General features: G+C 44.3%; 2 long non-coding RNA genes across 2 annotated transcripts; one reads left to right on the top strand and one right to left on the bottom strand.

Moving 5' to 3' along the window:
- Nucleotides 1–2,731: 2,731 nt before the first annotated feature.
- LOC143990226 (uncharacterized) lies at nucleotides 2,732–3,622 on the bottom strand. The gene is made up of 2 exons (XR_013277229.1): nucleotides 3,400–3,622; nucleotides 2,732–3,167 (listed from the first exon to the last, which is right to left on the bottom strand). It is a non-coding gene; the product is annotated as an uncharacterized LOC143990226 (long non-coding RNA).
- A 1,726-nt stretch (nucleotides 3,623–5,348) lies between these two features.
- Nucleotides 5,349–6,967, top strand: LOC143990227 (uncharacterized). The gene is made up of 2 exons (XR_013277230.1): nucleotides 5,349–6,299; nucleotides 6,532–6,967. It is a non-coding gene; the product is annotated as an uncharacterized LOC143990227 (long non-coding RNA).
- Nucleotides 6,968–18,182: the final 11,215 nt, after the last annotated feature.

The raw sequence follows: 18,182 nt of genomic DNA on the forward strand, positions 1-18,182 counted from the left end.
ATACCAGGCAAGGACCTTTTCAATCATTGGTATCATATCTTCTCGCGAAAATAGTTCTTTTTCCCATCCCCCCAGGTACAGGTTGGCATACGATGGGGCACATTTGGTCCCCATCGCAACCCCCTGCACCTGGAGGTAATGGGTCTGATCAAACTGGAAAATATTGTGTCTAAGCACAAAATTCAACAGTTCAACTACAAAGTCTGTATATTTAGCACCTCGAGGGCCTCTTTCGCTGAGGAATGTCCGCACAACTTCCACCCCCCTATCATGGGGGATGGCGTTGTAGAGACACTCCACATCGACCGTGACAAGCCAGCAATCTGGGGGTAAAGACATTCCCTCAATTGTTTTAAGTAAGTCTATTGTATCCTTAATATAGGAAAATGGTGATGTAACGTGTGGACGTAAGTAGTTATCAATTAGTGAGCTACTATTTTCCGTTAGACATTGGCAACTAGATATTATTGGTCTTCCTGGAGGTTCCAATATAGATTTATGAACCTTCGGGAGCGCATAAAAGGTAGGTATCTTAGGATCTTTAGTATTTAGAAATTCCCAGGTATTTTTGTCAATAGTTCCTGATCTGTATGCTTTAAATATAATATTACGGAATTGCATCTCATAATTAATAATTATCGTAGTTGAAATAGGGCGATACCAATCTTTGTTTTTTAAAATTTTAAGACACATATGAACATATTGCTCTTTATCCATGACAACCAAGTTACCTCCTTTATCCGCTGGTTTAATTATCAAGTTGGAATTAGATTGTAAAGAGTGTAATGCCTGCAATTGATGTTCGTTGAGATTGGAGTTTTCAACAGTCTCAAATGAACTATTTTCTATTTTTCGGCAAACTTGTTGGGTAAATGCCCAAATATTTGGATTAGTGTTTAATTGAGGGAAATTGTTCGATTTGGGTTTAAAAGATTGTGGAGGGGGGAACGACAGACCCTCAATCGTCAGACCAACAGGCTCCAAAATTCCCGGGTCGTCCAAGAAGGTCTGTCCTTCCTCCCAAAGGTCCATCAAATCTTGGATCGCCTGGTACTCAATTATGCTATCCTCCAATTTATCCTCATGTACATTCCGAGTGGATACAGTCTCACTTTTATCAAACATAGTCTTGTAAAGTAATTTGCGAGAGAATAAATGTACGTCCTTTATTAATTCAAATATATCAATATTTTTGTTTGGACAGAATGTAAGGCCAAATTTCAGAACTTCTTTTTCATATTCAGTTAGTACATAAGAGGACAAATTAATAATGGACAGTTCTGAACAGGTAGTTGTTTCTAATCTATTCGGAGTATCATTTATTTCATTACATGTGGGGGTGATTCCTTCCCTAAAAAAATCGGTGCTACACGAAGATCAGCCGGAAAAGAAGTGCCCGAGGGAGAAATAATAATATTCTGACTAGGATTACTTACCGTGCAAGAGTTGCTAGTGGAGGTGTTATTAATTAAAGTAGAAGTGGCAGTAGAAATAGTAGAGATAGATGCTCTACGAAGAGACGGTGCCTGTGATGGTTGAAACATAGTAAGTGAGCGTATTGGTGCCTGTTTAGGGAGAATTAAGTGTGCTGAAGATGGTAAAGGAGTACTTAAGTGCAGGTGAGGGTGAGAAGGTTCCGCAGGTGCTGTATCTATATTCCCCTTTCTCCTTTTAGGTAGACGATCTCTAGTTAGATCTCTGTAGATAGTGGATTGGCTAGACGAAGCAGAGGGAGATGAAGAAGAGGGAGACAAGTTAGACATATTATTTACCGTTCTATCATTTCTCGTTCTATAGGATTGTTGATTTCTATAGTTTCTATTCCGTTCATTAGTAGGCCATTTATAGGCATATCCATTACTGTATGCATTACAGTCCCTTAAATATTTATTTTCCTTGGACCGAATAATGTCTAATGTGTAAGACTCAATATGTTTTTGAATCTCCTGTTCCTTCTTCTTAAATCTAGGTATAGAAGTAACAGTTGTGTAGTCTTCACACCACTGATCAATGGCTTTGTCCAGCTGTGTGAGGTCATGTTCAAATTGCATATTGAGCAATGTCATCATTTGGAGTGAACAATTTTGTAGATTTTCTTCCCATTTATTTTTTATCAAATCATCAATTTTATTTAGGTTAGGAAAAATTTGGACCCTCAGTCCCCAAGGTGCTATTTGGTTTTCTATATACTTCAAGAAGAATTTTTTATTCCAAAAGATTCGTACTTTACGTTCTAATAGGCGTTGTAGGAGGTGGAAAGCATGTTCCAATTCTTTATCTGTTATCTCGCTAGTTTTTTGAGACTCATGGATTTTGCTCATCAGTCCCTCCCATGCCTCTCCACAAAAACCCGTCATGCTCAATGACCCAGGGAGGGGGAAGAGAAAAGGGGGGGAAAAAAGGGGGGAAAAAAAAAAAAAAAAAAAAGGGGATACAAATCGTCCTGTATAAAATACAAACACTAAATCACAATAATATATATAGTTAAATCATTTCAAGATTAACAATAAATTATTGTACTGACTAAGGTTGAATCAAGAAGAGCAAAATGCGTATTGAAACGCTAATTGTAAAGTCAAACAACGAAATGATTCAAACCTCCATCAGTACCCCATTAATTGACACCTCATCCCTTTTTAGAAATATCAAAAAAGGTTTTTTTTAAAGGTAAACCAAGCCTAAGAGAGTGGGATGTTAACGGTGCAATAAATCAAACTATATTCATATTAAAAAAATTACAAAATTTATTTATACATAGTTCATAAAAACAGAGCAGTGATCTGTATAATCATACTGAGGTTATATACAACTTTGTGGTCCAATAGATGGTAAAGTTGAGGTAGTTGCGATTGATTTATCCCGACATGTTTCGCTTAATGCTTCATCAGAGGATAAGCCAACTACCAACATAATAAATTCAAAAAGAGAAAACATAGATTAATTACACAAAGTACATTTCATTATACATAGTTCATACAGGTAATCGGCATATATAGTGTTTAAAGGACACGAGTAAGGTTCAAAAAAATGATGGAAATATGCTCACCCCCATTTTACCGACCCATTCGTACCCCAGGAAAAGTTATATGACTACCAGATGGATAGAAGAATGCAGGGCAACAAGTACAGCAGCCAGGCAATATAGCTGGAGAGGGCATAGACGGCGGCTAATTGGGACAGAAAAATTATATCATATGTCAGCCTACTATTTATACATAAGAGCTATGTTGTTATTTTATTTTATACTATAGTCAATATATAGGAGTAACCTATAGCCTTTTTAAAAAAATATTTTATTCTAGTATAGCAGTCATTTTCAAATTTTTTGCATTTTTAATTTAAATAAATATTTTATACTAGTGGGGCCCAATTACTTTTTATTTAAATACATCCACTTACATTTACTGACGATAAAGTAGAGTTTCCTTAATATGTTTTATTTCCCAGATTTTATATTATGTCCACCAAAGTATATAGGGAATTCTCCTTCAAATTAAGATAAGCCCAGAATGATAGCACACTCACATGGGCTCTACAACCTGTTTGCACGATATCTAGGAAGGAAAAATGCATTTACCATTAATTAAAGTGTGAAAAAAGAAAGAAATTCATTCTCAGCAATAAAATGTTAAAGTTACTAACCAGCCAGCAAACGTGGACCTCCTCCTAGCACGGCTCCCCCACAATAGAGCCGAATGTTTTGTGTCCCAATATATATACCGCCGTCCACAAAAAAACAATTGAGGGAATGTCTTTACCCCCAGATTGCTGGCTTGTCACGGTCGATGTGGAGTGTCTCTACAACGCCATCCCCCATGATAGGGGGGTGGAAGTTGTGCGGACATTCCTCAGCGAAAGAGGCCCTCGAGGTGCTAAATATACAGACTTTGTAGTTGAACTGTTGAATTTTGTGCTTAGACACAATATTTTCCAGTTTGATCAGACCCATTACCTCCAGGTGCAGGGGGTTGCGATGGGGACCAAATGTGCCCCATCGTATGCCAACCTGTACCTGGGGGGATGGGAAAAAGAACTATTTTCGCGAGAAGATATGATACCAATGATTGAAAAGGTCCTTGCCTGGTATAGGTATTTGGATGATATTCTTATTTTTTGGTCTGGAACTGAAATTGAATTAAACCAATTTTTTCAACAAATTTTGATTAATGACTATAACCTCTATTTTACTCTCAAATATGACAGAAGGGAGGTGGAATTTTTAGACCTAAAGATCCATGTTGACTCTGAAGGCCTATTGACCTCCTCTATCTTTAGGAAACCGACGGCTGGAAATACTATTCTACATGCCAAAAGCTCACATCCACCATCTCTGATAAGATCTATACCGTATAGTCAGTATCTCAGGCTCAAACGAAATTGCAGTCAGGAATCAGATTATAAATTAGCAGCTAGAGAGTTACATGATAGGCTAATAGTACGTGGATATACCCATAAATGCCTGAAAAAAGCATATAATCTAGTCCAACAGAAAGATAGAAATACCCTTATTTTTACTAAAAAACCTGCTAAAATAGCTAAAACTGTAAGATTAGTTACCCAACATTCTAATCAAAATAAAAAATTTAGAGATATAATACAGACATTTTGGCCTCTATTATTGGCCGACCCAGTTGTGAAGAAATATGTTAATGAATACCCTGAGATCACCTACAAACGGGCTCCCTCTTTGAAGGACCGTTTGGTACATAGTCATTATATTGACTGTGATAATGAACCCAAAATAGGGAAATTTGGCTCCTACCCATGCGGACATTGTGATATGTGCAGATATATGGCTAGCTGTAGTAGATTTAAATTACCAAATGGAAATTGGCACCAATTAAAATCCTGTGTGACCTGCTCCACACTTGGCATAGTGTATTTGGCGCAGTGCCGGTGTGGAGGATTTTACATAGGCAAAACAAAAAGAGCCTTCGCAATACGGATGAGAGACCATATAAAACCAATTCTTAATAGAAAAATGACCACAGCAATTGGTAGGCATATAGGCCTACATCATGACTTTAACCCAGACTATATTAGATTCCAGGCTTTAGATCATGTCCCACTCTCTTCAAGAGGGGGGAGTGTTGACAAAAAACTTTTACAAATAGAAGCAAGATGGATATATAAGTTAAAGGCAATAATATTCCCTGGGTTTAATGAAAATTTGAGTTATCGATCCTTTCTTTGAGGATCTTTGGTCTGGGTGGGGTGTGGGGGGGGGGGGGGGGGGATATTTGCTGTGTTTTTCCCTTGTTTAGTTTTGTTTTGTTTTGTCCTGTTTTTTATTAATTATTATTTACATAATTATATATCATTCTGATATATCGGATATATTTATAGTTGTCTGTGATATCCTAGATTATTGATATTAAAATAGACTGTGAATTTTGTTTTTGGGACACGAAATGGGGTTTTCTAATAAATATATATACGGATTTCGCGATTAATTTGGTCCATTATCGCGATTGCACCGATTGATATATTGGGGTATATAAACATATATCTCTTTGCTCCCCCGGCTTTTATTTAAAAACAATTTCCATTCCCCATGTGTGGTCTGTCATGCGACTCATGATTGTTTGAGTATCGCATGTAATTATGATGCATGACTCCTGGTCGGCAGCTTTTGGCACTTTGGCATTGGAGAGGAGCATATGGACGCCCGAGGGCACCTTTACTGGATCGGATTTTATCTGGTTTGGCGGGTTGCCCACCGGTTAGCGGTGATCCCTGCGTGCGAGACAGGGAAACATACACTCTTGGAGCAATATGAGGGTGCTAGCCAGAGCATTGCATTAGCTGCGCTCTGGCTGTCCCCTCCTATACGTTTCCCTGAATACCGGTGTTTGCACCGAGGCCTTGTGGGAAATGTAGTCTCCAGATTCCCCTAATGGCTCTCTCGCGCATGCGCACTGCCGCTGTTTACGTCCGCATCGAGCCGGTGACGTCAGACGCCGGCTCGATGGACGGCGGTATATATATTGGGACACAAAACATTCGGCTCTATTGTGGGGGAGCCGTGCTAGGAGGAGGTCCACGTTTGCTGGCTGGTTAGTAACTTTAACATTTTATTGCTGAGAATGAATTTCTTTCTTTTTTCACACTTTAATTAATGGTAAATGCATTTTTCCTTCCTAGATATCGTGCAAACAGGTTGTAGAGCCCATGTGAGTGTGCTATCATTCTGGGCTTATCTTAATTTGAAGGAGAATTCCCTATATACTTTGGTGGACATAATATAAAATCTGGGAAATAAAACATATTAAGGAAACTCTACTTTATCGTCAGTAAATGTAAGTGGATGTATTTAAATAAAAAGTAATTGGGCCCCACTAGTATAAAATATTTATTTAAATTAAAAATGCAAAAAATTTGAAAATGACTGCTATACTAGAATAAAATATTTTTTTAAAAAGGCTATAGGTTACTCCTATATATTGACTATAGTATAAAATAAAATAACAACATAGCTCTTATGTATAAATAGTAGGCTGACATATGATATAATTTTTCTGTCCCAATTAGCCGCCGTCTATGCCCTCTCCAGCTATATTGCCTGGCTGCTGTACTTGTTGCCCTGCATTCTTCTATCCATCTGGTAGTCATATAACTTTTCCTGGGGTACGAATGGGTCGGTAAAATGGGGGTGAGCATATTTCCATCATTTTTTTGAACCTTACTCGTGTCCTTTAAACACTATATATGCCGATTACCTGTATGAACTATGTATAATGAAATGTACTTTGTGTAATTAATCTATGTTTTCTCTTTTTGAATTTATTATGTTGGTAGTTGGCTTATCCTCTGATGAAGCATTAAGCGAAACATGTCGGGATAAATCAATCGCAACTACCTCAACTTTACCATCTATTGGACCACAAAGTTGTATATAACCTCAGTATGATTATACAGATCACTGCTCTGTTTTTATGAACTATGTATAAATAAATTTTGTAATTTTTTTAATATGAATATAGTTTGATTTATTGCACCGTTAACATCCCACTCTCTTAGGCTTGGTTTACCTTTAAAAAAAACCTTTTTTGATATTTCTAAAAAGGGATGAGGTGTCAATTAATGGGGTACTGATGGAGGTTTGAATCATTTCGTTGTTTGACAATACAACCAGCGTGTCTATTTATTTTTTTGCAATCACTGCTGGCTGCGATAACTGTCCTCTGTATTCTGATGGTTTGAAAACTTTCATCTCAGAGCACACACCCACACATGGCTCTTATGGATGCTTAGTAAATCAAGTGCCAGGCTTCCGTAGCATTACACCTGTGTGAATGCGACCAAGTCTGGGCACAAGCTAGCACAGGCTCCTGGAAACATGGGAGCGTGGCCAGTAAGAGGAGAGCTGGGATATGACGTTACTTGCTTCATATTCCTGCCACTCCTAAACCTGCTCCACTGCAGCACCAGGCCCACAATGCCCTTAATCTGGCTGGTGCTCCGGTGTGCACCTGCATGTGCTTTTCTCACTACCCGCAATTGACACAAGAGAAGCCTGCACCCTGGTTAATCTGGTGGTCATGCCAGGGAGAAAGCAGGACTTGCATGTTTAGCCTGCTGAACTCGCTGTGACTCTCGGCTACTCTGCTGGCTTGGCTTGCCCAGTGGTGTGGCGCTCACTCACCAGAGAAGCTCCACACTCCACAGGTAGCACTTAGTGTGGTAGCAGTGACAGCAGTCTTTAGTCTTCTCTTCATCTTCCTGCAGTCTTACAGTCTAATACAGAGAGTGACCGCTTCACACTGCCTGCACAGAGAGAGTGACCGCTTCACACTGCTTGCACACAGAGAGTGACCGCTTCACACTGCCTGCACAGAGAGAGTGACCGCTTCACACTGCTTGCACAGAGAGAGTGACCGCTTCACACTGCTTGCACAGAGAGAGTGACCGCTTCACACTGCTTGCACAGAGAGAGTGACCGCTTCACACTGCTTGCACAGAGAGAGTGACCGCTTCACACTGCCTGCACAGAGAGAGTGACCGCTTCACACTTCCTGCACAGAGAGAGTGACCGCTTCACACTGCCTGCACAGAGAGTGACCGCTTCACACTGCCTGCACAGAGAGTGGCCGCTTCACACTGCCTGCACAGAGAGTGATCGCTTCACACTGCCTGCACAGAGAGTGAACGCTTCACACTGCCTGCACAGAGAGTGACTGCTTCACACTGCCTGCACAGAGAGTGACTGCTTCACACTGCCTGCACAGAGAGTGACTGCTTCACACTGCCTGCACAGAGAGAGTGACTGCTTCACACTGCCTGCACAGAGAGAGTGACTGCTTCACACTGCCTGCACAGAGAGAGTGACTGCTTCACACTGCCTGCACAGAGAGAGTGACTGCTTCACACTGCCTGCACAGAGAGAGTGACTGCTTCACACTGCCTGCACAGAGAGAGTGACTGCTTCACACTGCCTGCACAGAGAGAGTGACTGCTTCACACTGCCTGCACAGAGAGAGTGACTGCTTCACACTGCCTGCACAGAGAGAGTGACTGCTTCACACTGCCTGCACAGAGAGAGTGACTGCTTCACACTGCCTGCACAGAGAGAGTGACTGCTTCACACTGCCTGCACAGAGAGAGTGACTGCTTCACACTGCCTGCACAGAGAGAGTGACTGCTTCACACTGCCTGCACAGAGAGTTACTGCTTCACACTGCCTGCACAGACAGAGTAACTACTTTACATTGCCTGCATAGAGAGAGTAACTACTTTACATTGCCTGCATAGAGAGAGTAACCGCTTCACACAGCCTGCACAGAGAGAGTGACCGATTCACGCTGCCCGCACAGAGAGAGTGACCGCTTCACGCTGCCCGCACAGAGAGTGACCGCTTCACGCTGCCCGCACAGAGAGTGACCGCTTCACGCTGCCCGCACAGAGAGTGACCGCTTCACGCTGCCCGCACAGAGAGTGACCGCTTCACGCTGCCCGCACAGAGAGTGACCGCTTCACGCTGCCCGCACAGAGAGTGACCGCTTCACGCTGCCCGCACAGAGAGTGACCGCTTCACGCTGCCCGCACAGAGAGTGACCGCTTCACGCTGCCCGCACAGAGAGTGACCGCTTCACATTGCCCGCACAGAGAGAGTGACCGGCAGTTGCAAGCAGTCTCTCTCTCTCTGGAGCAATGTGGAGCAGTCTCCCTCCCTTTCTGTATGGGGAATGTGGTGTAGATGGATGGCGAGCTGATTCGGGGGTTCAATGGGCCACTTGACTGGACTTGCCCCCCAGGCCAAAGGCTGCCAGCCTTCCCCTGCCTGTCAGCAAACCAAACTGGGGAAACGTCAGGTGTTTTTGTTGCCAAGAACTGGGACATGTTTCAGCAAATTGTCCATTGACAGATGAACCGATGCAGTGCGATTTTTTATTTTTTTTCCATTAGGAGACAGTCTATGTTTGCAGCTGTTTCATGCGCTGCAGCGCCAAATATGGGAAAACCAATGTGCCAAATGACTGTTAATGATAAGCCTATTACAGCCTTGCTGGACTATCTAGTGGAAGTCTAGTGACTTTGGTTACAGCTGAAATGATTGAACCTGTGAATTGTCATGCTAAAAAAATTGCTGTGACCTGTATTCATGGGGATACCAGGGAGTACCCTATAACCACTGTTTGGTTTAAAACTGGCTTAGGTACGGTGACCCATCAGGTTGGACTTGTCCCCAACTTGGTGCACAGGGCCATCATTGGTAGGGACTTCCCTACGTTTTGGAAACTGTGGGATCGTCCCGACCCGGTCGCAGTACCTGACTCAGTGGCAGAGCCAGAACTCCTGGCCACTACTGACAAGGTGGGTACAGGGGATTCCTCTCAGGGCTCCCCGGGTTTTCCTCTATCGGTTATGGCAGGAGAACTGGAGGAGTCTGAGAAAGCCCAAGCAGGTTTACCATGTAAACCTGTTAACGCCAGTCTATCCTTCCAGAGCTTTAACTGCAAGGTCCATCCCGGTAACGCCTAAGGGTACTGAGTCCCCTCTGATTCCTGAGGTCACAATTCCAGATACCTTGTCATGTTCCCAAAAACAGGAAGCTAGAGAGTTCCTGATAAGGAATAAAGAGAAATTTTCAGAGTTACCTGGCATGACTTCAGCAGTTCAGCATGATATTGTTACTGAACCTGGGGTACGTGTCAAGCTCAAACCATACAGAATTCCTGAAGCGAGGAGAAAAGAGATCAGCAATGAAGTTAAAAGAATGTTGGAGCTAGATGTTATCGAGGAATCCAATAGTGACTGGTCTAGTCCCATCGTGTTAGTTCGAAAACCGGATGGCACTTGGAGGTTCTGTAATGACTTCAGGAAGCTTAATGCAGTGACAAAGTTTGACACATACCCAATGCCCTGAGTAGACGAACTTATAGACCAACTTGGCAAAGCTCGCTATATTACCACTTTGGACTTAACAAAAGTGTATTGGCAAATACCCCTGACTGGTAGCGCCAAAGAGAAGACTGCATTTGTGTCCCCGGAGGGTTCATTTCAATATAAAAAAAATGCCTTTTGGGTTGCAAAATGCCCCCGCAACATTTCAGAGGGCCATGGACAGGACCCTAAGACCCCACTGACGATATGCAGCAGCCTATTTAGATGACATAATGGTATATAGCGCTGACTGGGAGTCTCACTTGCCTCGTGTCCAGGCTGTCCTTGATTCCCTCTTCAAAGACGGTTTTACGGCAAATCCAAAAAAATTTGCCATTGGTCTAGAGCAGTGAGGGCGAACCTTGGCACCCCAGATGTTTTGGAACTACATTTCCCATGATGCTCATGCACTCTGCAGTGTAGATGAGTATCCTGGGAATTGTAGTTCCAAAACATCTGGAGTGCCAAGGCTCGCCATCACTGGTCTAGAGGAAGCCAAGTATTTGGGCTACACTATTGGCCGTGGTGTCATAAAACCTCAAGTGAGTAAAATAGAAGCCATCCAGGAGTGGCCACGTCCTGCAAACAAGAAGCAGGTCAGGGCCTTTCTTGGCATTGCGGGGTATTATAGAAGATTTATTCCAAATTTTGCAACTTTTGCAACTGTAGCTGCCCCTCTGACAGACCTGACGAAAGGCCCAAGAGCCTTTCTCTGGCCCGTACCCCTTCCAATGCACCAGGTACTGTATGCGCCCATAGAACCCACGGGAGTCAACAATGGACTGTACTTCATACTCCTCATGGTTCTCGACCTGTAAAGGGTGAGGACGTGGCACTGAGGTGGTAAAGCGGTTACAGACCAAAGGTTTTAATAAGGAGACATGAAGTACCCATGTTAGAAGGAAGGTCCAATGCATAAGCCACTGGTTTAATCCTGCGAAGAATATGGAAAGGCCCAATAAACTGAGGTACGAACTTCAGTGAGGGAACACAAAGTCATAGGTTGTGAGATGACAGCCAGACCCTGTCCTTAACCTGGTACAAAGGCGCGGGCAGGTGTCTGTGGTCAGCATGCAGTCTGTACCTATCATTAGCATGTCCCAAAGCCTCCTGGACCTGCGCCCAAGTGGAACAAAGACCACAGAGATGCTCCTCTAATGCAGGAATACTCTGCGGAACAAATGAGTCAGGCAAAATGGAAGGTTGGAGACCATAGTTTGCCATAAACAGGGACAATCGGGAATCAGAATTCAAGGCAATATTGTGAGCAAACCATGCCCACTGTAATAGATCTGACCAGTTGTTATGATAGTAAGAAATATAGCGATGTAGGAATTTCTCCAAGGACTGATTGGCTTGTTCTGGGGCCCCATTAGACTGTGAGTGATACGCAGAGGAAAAAGCAAGCTGAATTCCCAACTGTGCACTAAAGCTTGCCAGAACCGGGACACAAACTGACTACCCATGTCTGAGACAATCACCTTGGATAGCCCATCTAAACAAAAGATCTCTCGCACAAAAATGGAAGCCAGTTCCTTAGAAGAGGGCAACTTCTTAAGTGGAATACAATGAGACATTTTTGAGAACCGGTCAACCAACATTAGGATAACTGTTTTGCCCTGGGAGTTGGGTAACTTCACAATGAAATCCATAGACAGGTGGGTCCAGGGCCTCTCTCCATTAGGTATAGGTTTTAGGAGGCCCACTGGAAGATGTCATGGAACAGGCAGCTATGAAGACTGTTACAACAGCACGTAGACTAGGCCACCAGAACTGTTGGGAAGTGGTCCAAAAGAGTTGATACTTCCCAGAGTGACCAGTAGTCTTGGAAGAATGGTAAGTCTGGAGGAGGAAAATTGTTGTGACAAGGCGTCCGCCCTTACATTCTTAGTACCGGGTAAGAATGAGACAATGTGATTAAAACTTGACAAGAAGAGAGCCCATTACAGCCTGAGAGGTGTTTAGCCTCAGACAAGAATGAGAGATTGTAATGGTCAGTAAGAATGAGAACCGGCACAGTGGTACCTTCGAGGAGATGTCTCCATTCTTTCGGGGCTAAAACAGCTCTCTGGGGGTTATTTACCAACGGAAAATCCACTTTGCACTACAAATGCAAAGTGCACTTGAAATTGCACTGAAAGTGCACTTGGAAATGCAGTCACTGTAAATCCGAGAGGTAGATCTGAAATGAGGGGAAGCTCTGCTGATTTTATTATCAAATCATGTGCAAGCTAAAGTGCTGTTTTTTATTTTCCTTGCATTTCCCATGATCTACAGCAACTGCACTTCCAAGTGCACATTCAGGCAATTTCAAGTCCACTTTGTACTTGTAGTTTGCACTTGTAGTGCAAAGTGGATTTTCCTTTCGTAAATAACCCCCTTTCACCAATCTCGTAATTGCACTCTGCAGGTGACAATTTCTTGGAAAAGTAGCCACAAGGATGCAAAACGCTCTCAGAGGTAGGACGTTGAGACAGAAGGGTGCCAACTCCAGTCTCAGGCCGCGTACACACGGGCGGACTGTCCGCCCAACTAGGTTCGTCAAACAGTTTGACAAACAGTCCGTTCAAAATTAGCATGAACGGACTTGACCACACACGACGAACGAACAGTCCGCTGAAAACTTGCGCGATGACGTGAACGGCACGTACGACGGGACGAGAGATTCGAAGTCCAATACACTGCAATGCAACCTTCGGCGTGTAAATCCTTTCTGAGCATGCGCGGAACTTAGTTTGACGAACAAGCCTACACACGAGCGGACTGTCCGCTCAAACCAAGTTTCAGCGGACAGTCTTACGGAAATTCCGAAAAACTTTGTTCGTCAGACTGTCCGCTGAAACTGTCCGCTGAAGCCCACACACGAGCGGACTGTCCGCTGAAACACTGTTCAGCGGACAAAGTTGGGCGAACAGTCCGCCCGTGTGTACGCGGCCTCAGAAGCATCAACCTTAAGGATAAAAGGTTACGTAGGATCAGGATGTGCCAACACATGAGCAGAATCAAAAGCAGCCTTGAGACCCTCAAAGGCCTTAACGGACTACGGGAGACCAACTATGTGGGTTACCGTCTTTTCTGGTCATATCAGTCAGGGGCTTGACCAGAGACGAGAAGTTATGAATAAACTTTCAATAATAAGCCAAGAAAACGCTGCAAAGGATGTAATCCCACGGGTTGGGGCCACTGTAAGACTGCTGAAAGTTTCTCTGAGTCCATCGAAAAACCAGCAGTGGAAATGACATAACCCAGGAATTGAATCTGTTCACGATGGAACTCGCACTTCTCCAATCTACAATAGAGATTGTTCTCTCTTAGTTTCTGAAGCACACGACAGACATCTGTGTGGTGGCTCTCCAGGGACTTGGAAAATGTGAGGATACCATAGAGATAAACCACCACACATAACTGTAACAAATCTCAGAGGACATTGTTAATGAATTCCTGAAAAACTGCCAGGGTGTTACAAAGGCCAAAAGGCATTATAAGGTACTCATAATGGCCTGTTCTGGTATTAAACACTGGTCACCTGCCTTAATCCTCACAAGATTGTATGCCCCTCTGAAATCAAGCTTTGTGAAAACCATTGCTCCCTTGAGGCGGTCAAATAACTCTGTAATCAATGGAATCAGATTCTTAATCGTGAAACAATTGAGACCCCTATAATCAATACAATATATCAGTTCACCACTCTTCTTCTCCACGAAAAAGAAACCAACACCAGCAGGGGATGAGGATTTGCAGATGAAACCTTGAGAAAGTATGTCTGCAACATACTCCTCCATGGCCTTATCCTACAAGACCGGCAAAGGGTAAATCCGGCCGCGAGGGGGTATGGCACCAGGTTGAAGGTCAATTGTGCAATTATACGGCTGGTGTGGAGGCAAACTACCTGCTTGACCTTTGTCAAAGACATTGCTAAAATCACGGTACTCCTCCGGCAGGGAGGAGAGTGAAGAGGTGCGCGGGACCTTAACTACCTTCTGGAAGCTTGTCTTACTGCATTGTGGCGACCAGGAGAGAACTTCAGCATGGAGCCAATGAAAAAAAGGGTTGTGCCTCTTTAACCAAGGATAACCAATAACCAGCGGAAATGTAGGTGAGGAAATAACTTGTAATTGGATTATCTCATGGTGAAGAGTCCTTATGGCCATGGACAGCGGAACCATCTCATGAGTCACGTGGGCCAGCTGTAGGAGTCTCCCATCAAGAGCCTCAATGGCAAGTGGAGTGTCACGTATTTGCAGCGGAATTTAGTACTTCGATGAACAGGCCTGCAGCCCCAGAGGAGATTAGAGCTTGTATCTCGACGGACGACTCACCCAAGAAAGGTTGACAGAAAATCAGGGGCTTATTCTGCTGAAAAACTGGGGATGCCACCTAATGTCTGTCCATGACGTTCCCTGGATGGGTAGGACAAGACTTCAAAAAGTGACCTGCCTTTCCACAATAAAGGTACAATCTCTACCTCCTCCTAAAGGTTCTCTCATCTGCAGAGAGACGCGTGAAGCCCAAGTGCATGGGTTCATCTTCACTGACCGACTCGGTACCAGGAGGCATGGGAGGTGAGGGAGACACAGGTGGAACTCCAAAGCTTGGAGGTAAATGTGCAGGAGGCTTCCACAAGCGCTCCTTAAAAGAGAGTCTTTCTCTGAGTCTGGAGTCAATGAGGATGGCAAACGTGATCAACTTCTCCAGCTCATTATATATCTGTTTTTGCAAGCAGAGTCTAAACGTAATAAGAAGTGTATAAACTTAAAGGGTGACTCTTCCTATCCTTCCAGGTATATTTCGGGCGGCTATCTCATCCTTGATGGAATATGAGAGACCATGACAAAAAGAAGCCACAAGGTCCCCATTGTTCCAAGCAACCTCTGCTGCCAAAGTACGGAATTCAATGGCATAGTTGGCAACAGTTCTTGTACTCTGATGGACATGAGACACTTGGCAGCAGAAGCGGAGTGTGCAGGAACATCAAATACCCTTTTAAAGGAGGCCACAAACTCGAGGTAACTCTAGACAACAGGTTTTTGCATCTCCCATAGAGGGTTTGCCCAGGCCAAGGCTCTTTCAGAAAGCAAAGATATCACAAAACTTACTTTTTCTTCTGTCCATGGGAAACACCTGGGGCAGCATCTCAAAGTATATCTCAAACCTGGTTGAGAAACCCTCTGCATTGAACTGGATCGCCCCCCAAATCGCTTGGGAAACGGAGCGAAAGCAGACATACCTCTTATAGAGGTAATACTCGAGGCGGGTGTCTGCACAGAGACTGGCGCAGCAGCAGGGATGGCCTGCAACTCAGGTTATAGAGGAGCAGTGGGAGATTCCAGGTTAGCCGTGCGACTCAGGAGCATTTGTAACGCCATGGCAAACTGATCCATGCGGTGATCCTGCTCATCCAGTCTGGAAAAAATCTTACCAACAAGTGGACTGACTGGATCTTCTGAATTCATAGCCTTCGCTTACTGTCAGAAACCATGAAATCAGACCGAGACAGAAGTATAGTTAAATACAGTTTAATAATAAAAGTAAATAGAACAAAACATAGTCAAAACATAGCCAAAGTTCAGTAAGTGGAATGGATAGTCAGACAAGCCAGAAAGTCAGGAAGCCAGAGATCAGTGTAGTGGAACAGCAAGCAGGATCTGGAGCCAGAAGGAAAGTCAGCCAAGCAAGTCTTTAACAGGAACGCAGGAGATGGTCTCTGTGATGTTGATCAAGGCGAAGGCAGAGATCATCTGGGCTGGGCGGCTTAAGTAGGCAGGACTGATGAGCACGATATCATCAACAAGTGAGTCACTGTAGAGAGATAGGAGCTTTCAATTAGCCAACAGCTGAGTGGCCAGCCCAGAGAAGGAAGGGCTGGGCCCAGCCCTGACACTGTGAAAGGAACACCAGTCCCGAAGAGGAAGATGCACAGCCACATCATCTGTGCCCACCAGTGCCACCTGCCAGTGCCATCTGCCATTGGCACTGATAGGCAGCACTTATGGGCACTGATAGGTGACACTGATATGCGGCACAGATGGGCATTGATAGGCGGCACTGATGGGCAATGATAGGTGCCACTGATGAGCACTGAAAGGCTGCACTGATGGGTACTTATGGATGGCACTGCTGGGCACTGATAGGCGGCACTGATGGCTGGCACTGATAGATTTAACTGATAGGCATCACTGGTAGCACTGGCACTGGCAGGCATTTTACTTTGGCATTGATTGGCAGCTGCCTGGGCACTGATTGGCATTTCCCTGGTGGTCCAGTGTAGATGCCATCCCTGGTGGTCCTGGCAGCATCCTGCTGGTTCTGAGCAAGCATCCAAGGGGGGCTGCGCTGATAAACAATCAGAACAGTCCCCCCTGGCAGGAGAGCAGCTGATCGGCTCTCCTCCACTCGCATCTGTCAGACGTGAGTGAGGAAAAGCCGATCAACGGCTCTTCCTGTTTACATCGTGATCAGCCATGGACACGGCTGATCACATGGTAAAGAGTGCCTGTCAAAAACTCTTTACCTAGATTGTAGTTGCGGTGTGTCAGACTGACACGCCGCAACATCGTTCGCTGCGATGTGCGTTCCGGGGGTGCACAGCGGCTTGTTATCCTAAAAGACATCGTATGACGTCTGGTCAGGATATCGCAACCACTTTTCCAACGTCGTTTTGTTATATGGCGGGCGGCAAGTGGTTAATTATTTTGATGTTACACATTATTTTGGACAAGCACAATCAATAAGCAATATTATATTCACTTCAGAGTTGTGGGAACACAAATATTTGATTGCATTGGTCACACTGTTTGCTTTTAGGTTTTAAAGTGATAGTGCGGGATTACACATTGGTTTATCATATATATATATATATATATATATATATATATATACACAGTATCTCACAAAAGTGAGTAAACCCCTCACATTTTTTAAAATATTTTATTATATCTTTTCATGTGACAACACTGAAGAATTGTAAAGTAATGGGTGTACAGCTTGTATAACAGTGTAAATTTGCTGTTTCATAAGAATAACTCAACACACAGCTATTAATGCCTAAACCGCTGGCAACATAAGTGAGTACATCCCTAAAGCCACATACACACGATCGGACTATCCGGCGGACAAACCGCCGGACTCTGCAGCTGAGGTCTGCCGGACTTTCCAAACAAGCGGACCTGCCCACACATGACCGGGCTTTTCCGGCGGACAATGGACAATGGACTTTTGAAATGAACGGACTTGCCCACACATGGAGTAAAGTCCGTTCATTTTGAGCATGGCTCTAGGTAGCCGGGACTAGCGAAGGAAGTCAATGTCCTCGCCTCCATCGGCGAGATTGACACCTCGCTGGCCCCATCGTCTGGTATGGATTTAAAGGGGAACCCCTACGCCGAAAAGACGGCGTGGGGTCCCCCCAAAGTCCATAGCAGACCCTTATCCGAGTGAGCGCCCCCCCCCTCCTGAGCCGTACCAGGCCGCGTGCCCTCAACATGGTGGGGTGCTTTGGGGAAGGGGGGCCCCCACCCCAAAGCACCTTGTCCCCATGTTGATGAGGACAAGGGCCTCTTTCCGACAACCCTGGCTGTTGGTTATCGAGGTCTGTGGGCGGGGGGCTTATCGGAATCTGGGAGCCCCCTTTAATAAGGGGGCCCCCAAATACTGGCCCCCCACCCTATGTGAATGAGTATGGGGTACGATGTACCTCTACCCATTCACCTGGTGAAAAAAGTGTAAACAAAAAAAAAACTCCGCTATCTTCTATTAGCTAGTTTACTAGTGGAGGAGCCTGGCTTTCTTCTTCGTCGCTT

The sequence above is a fragment of the Lithobates pipiens genome, unplaced genomic scaffold, assembly GCF_037356315.1.
Source record: "Lithobates pipiens isolate NorthernLeopardFrog02 unplaced genomic scaffold, aLitPip1_a1.2 Scaffold_18, whole genome shotgun sequence".
Taxonomy (NCBI): domain Eukaryota; kingdom Metazoa; phylum Chordata; class Amphibia; order Anura; family Ranidae; genus Lithobates; species Lithobates pipiens.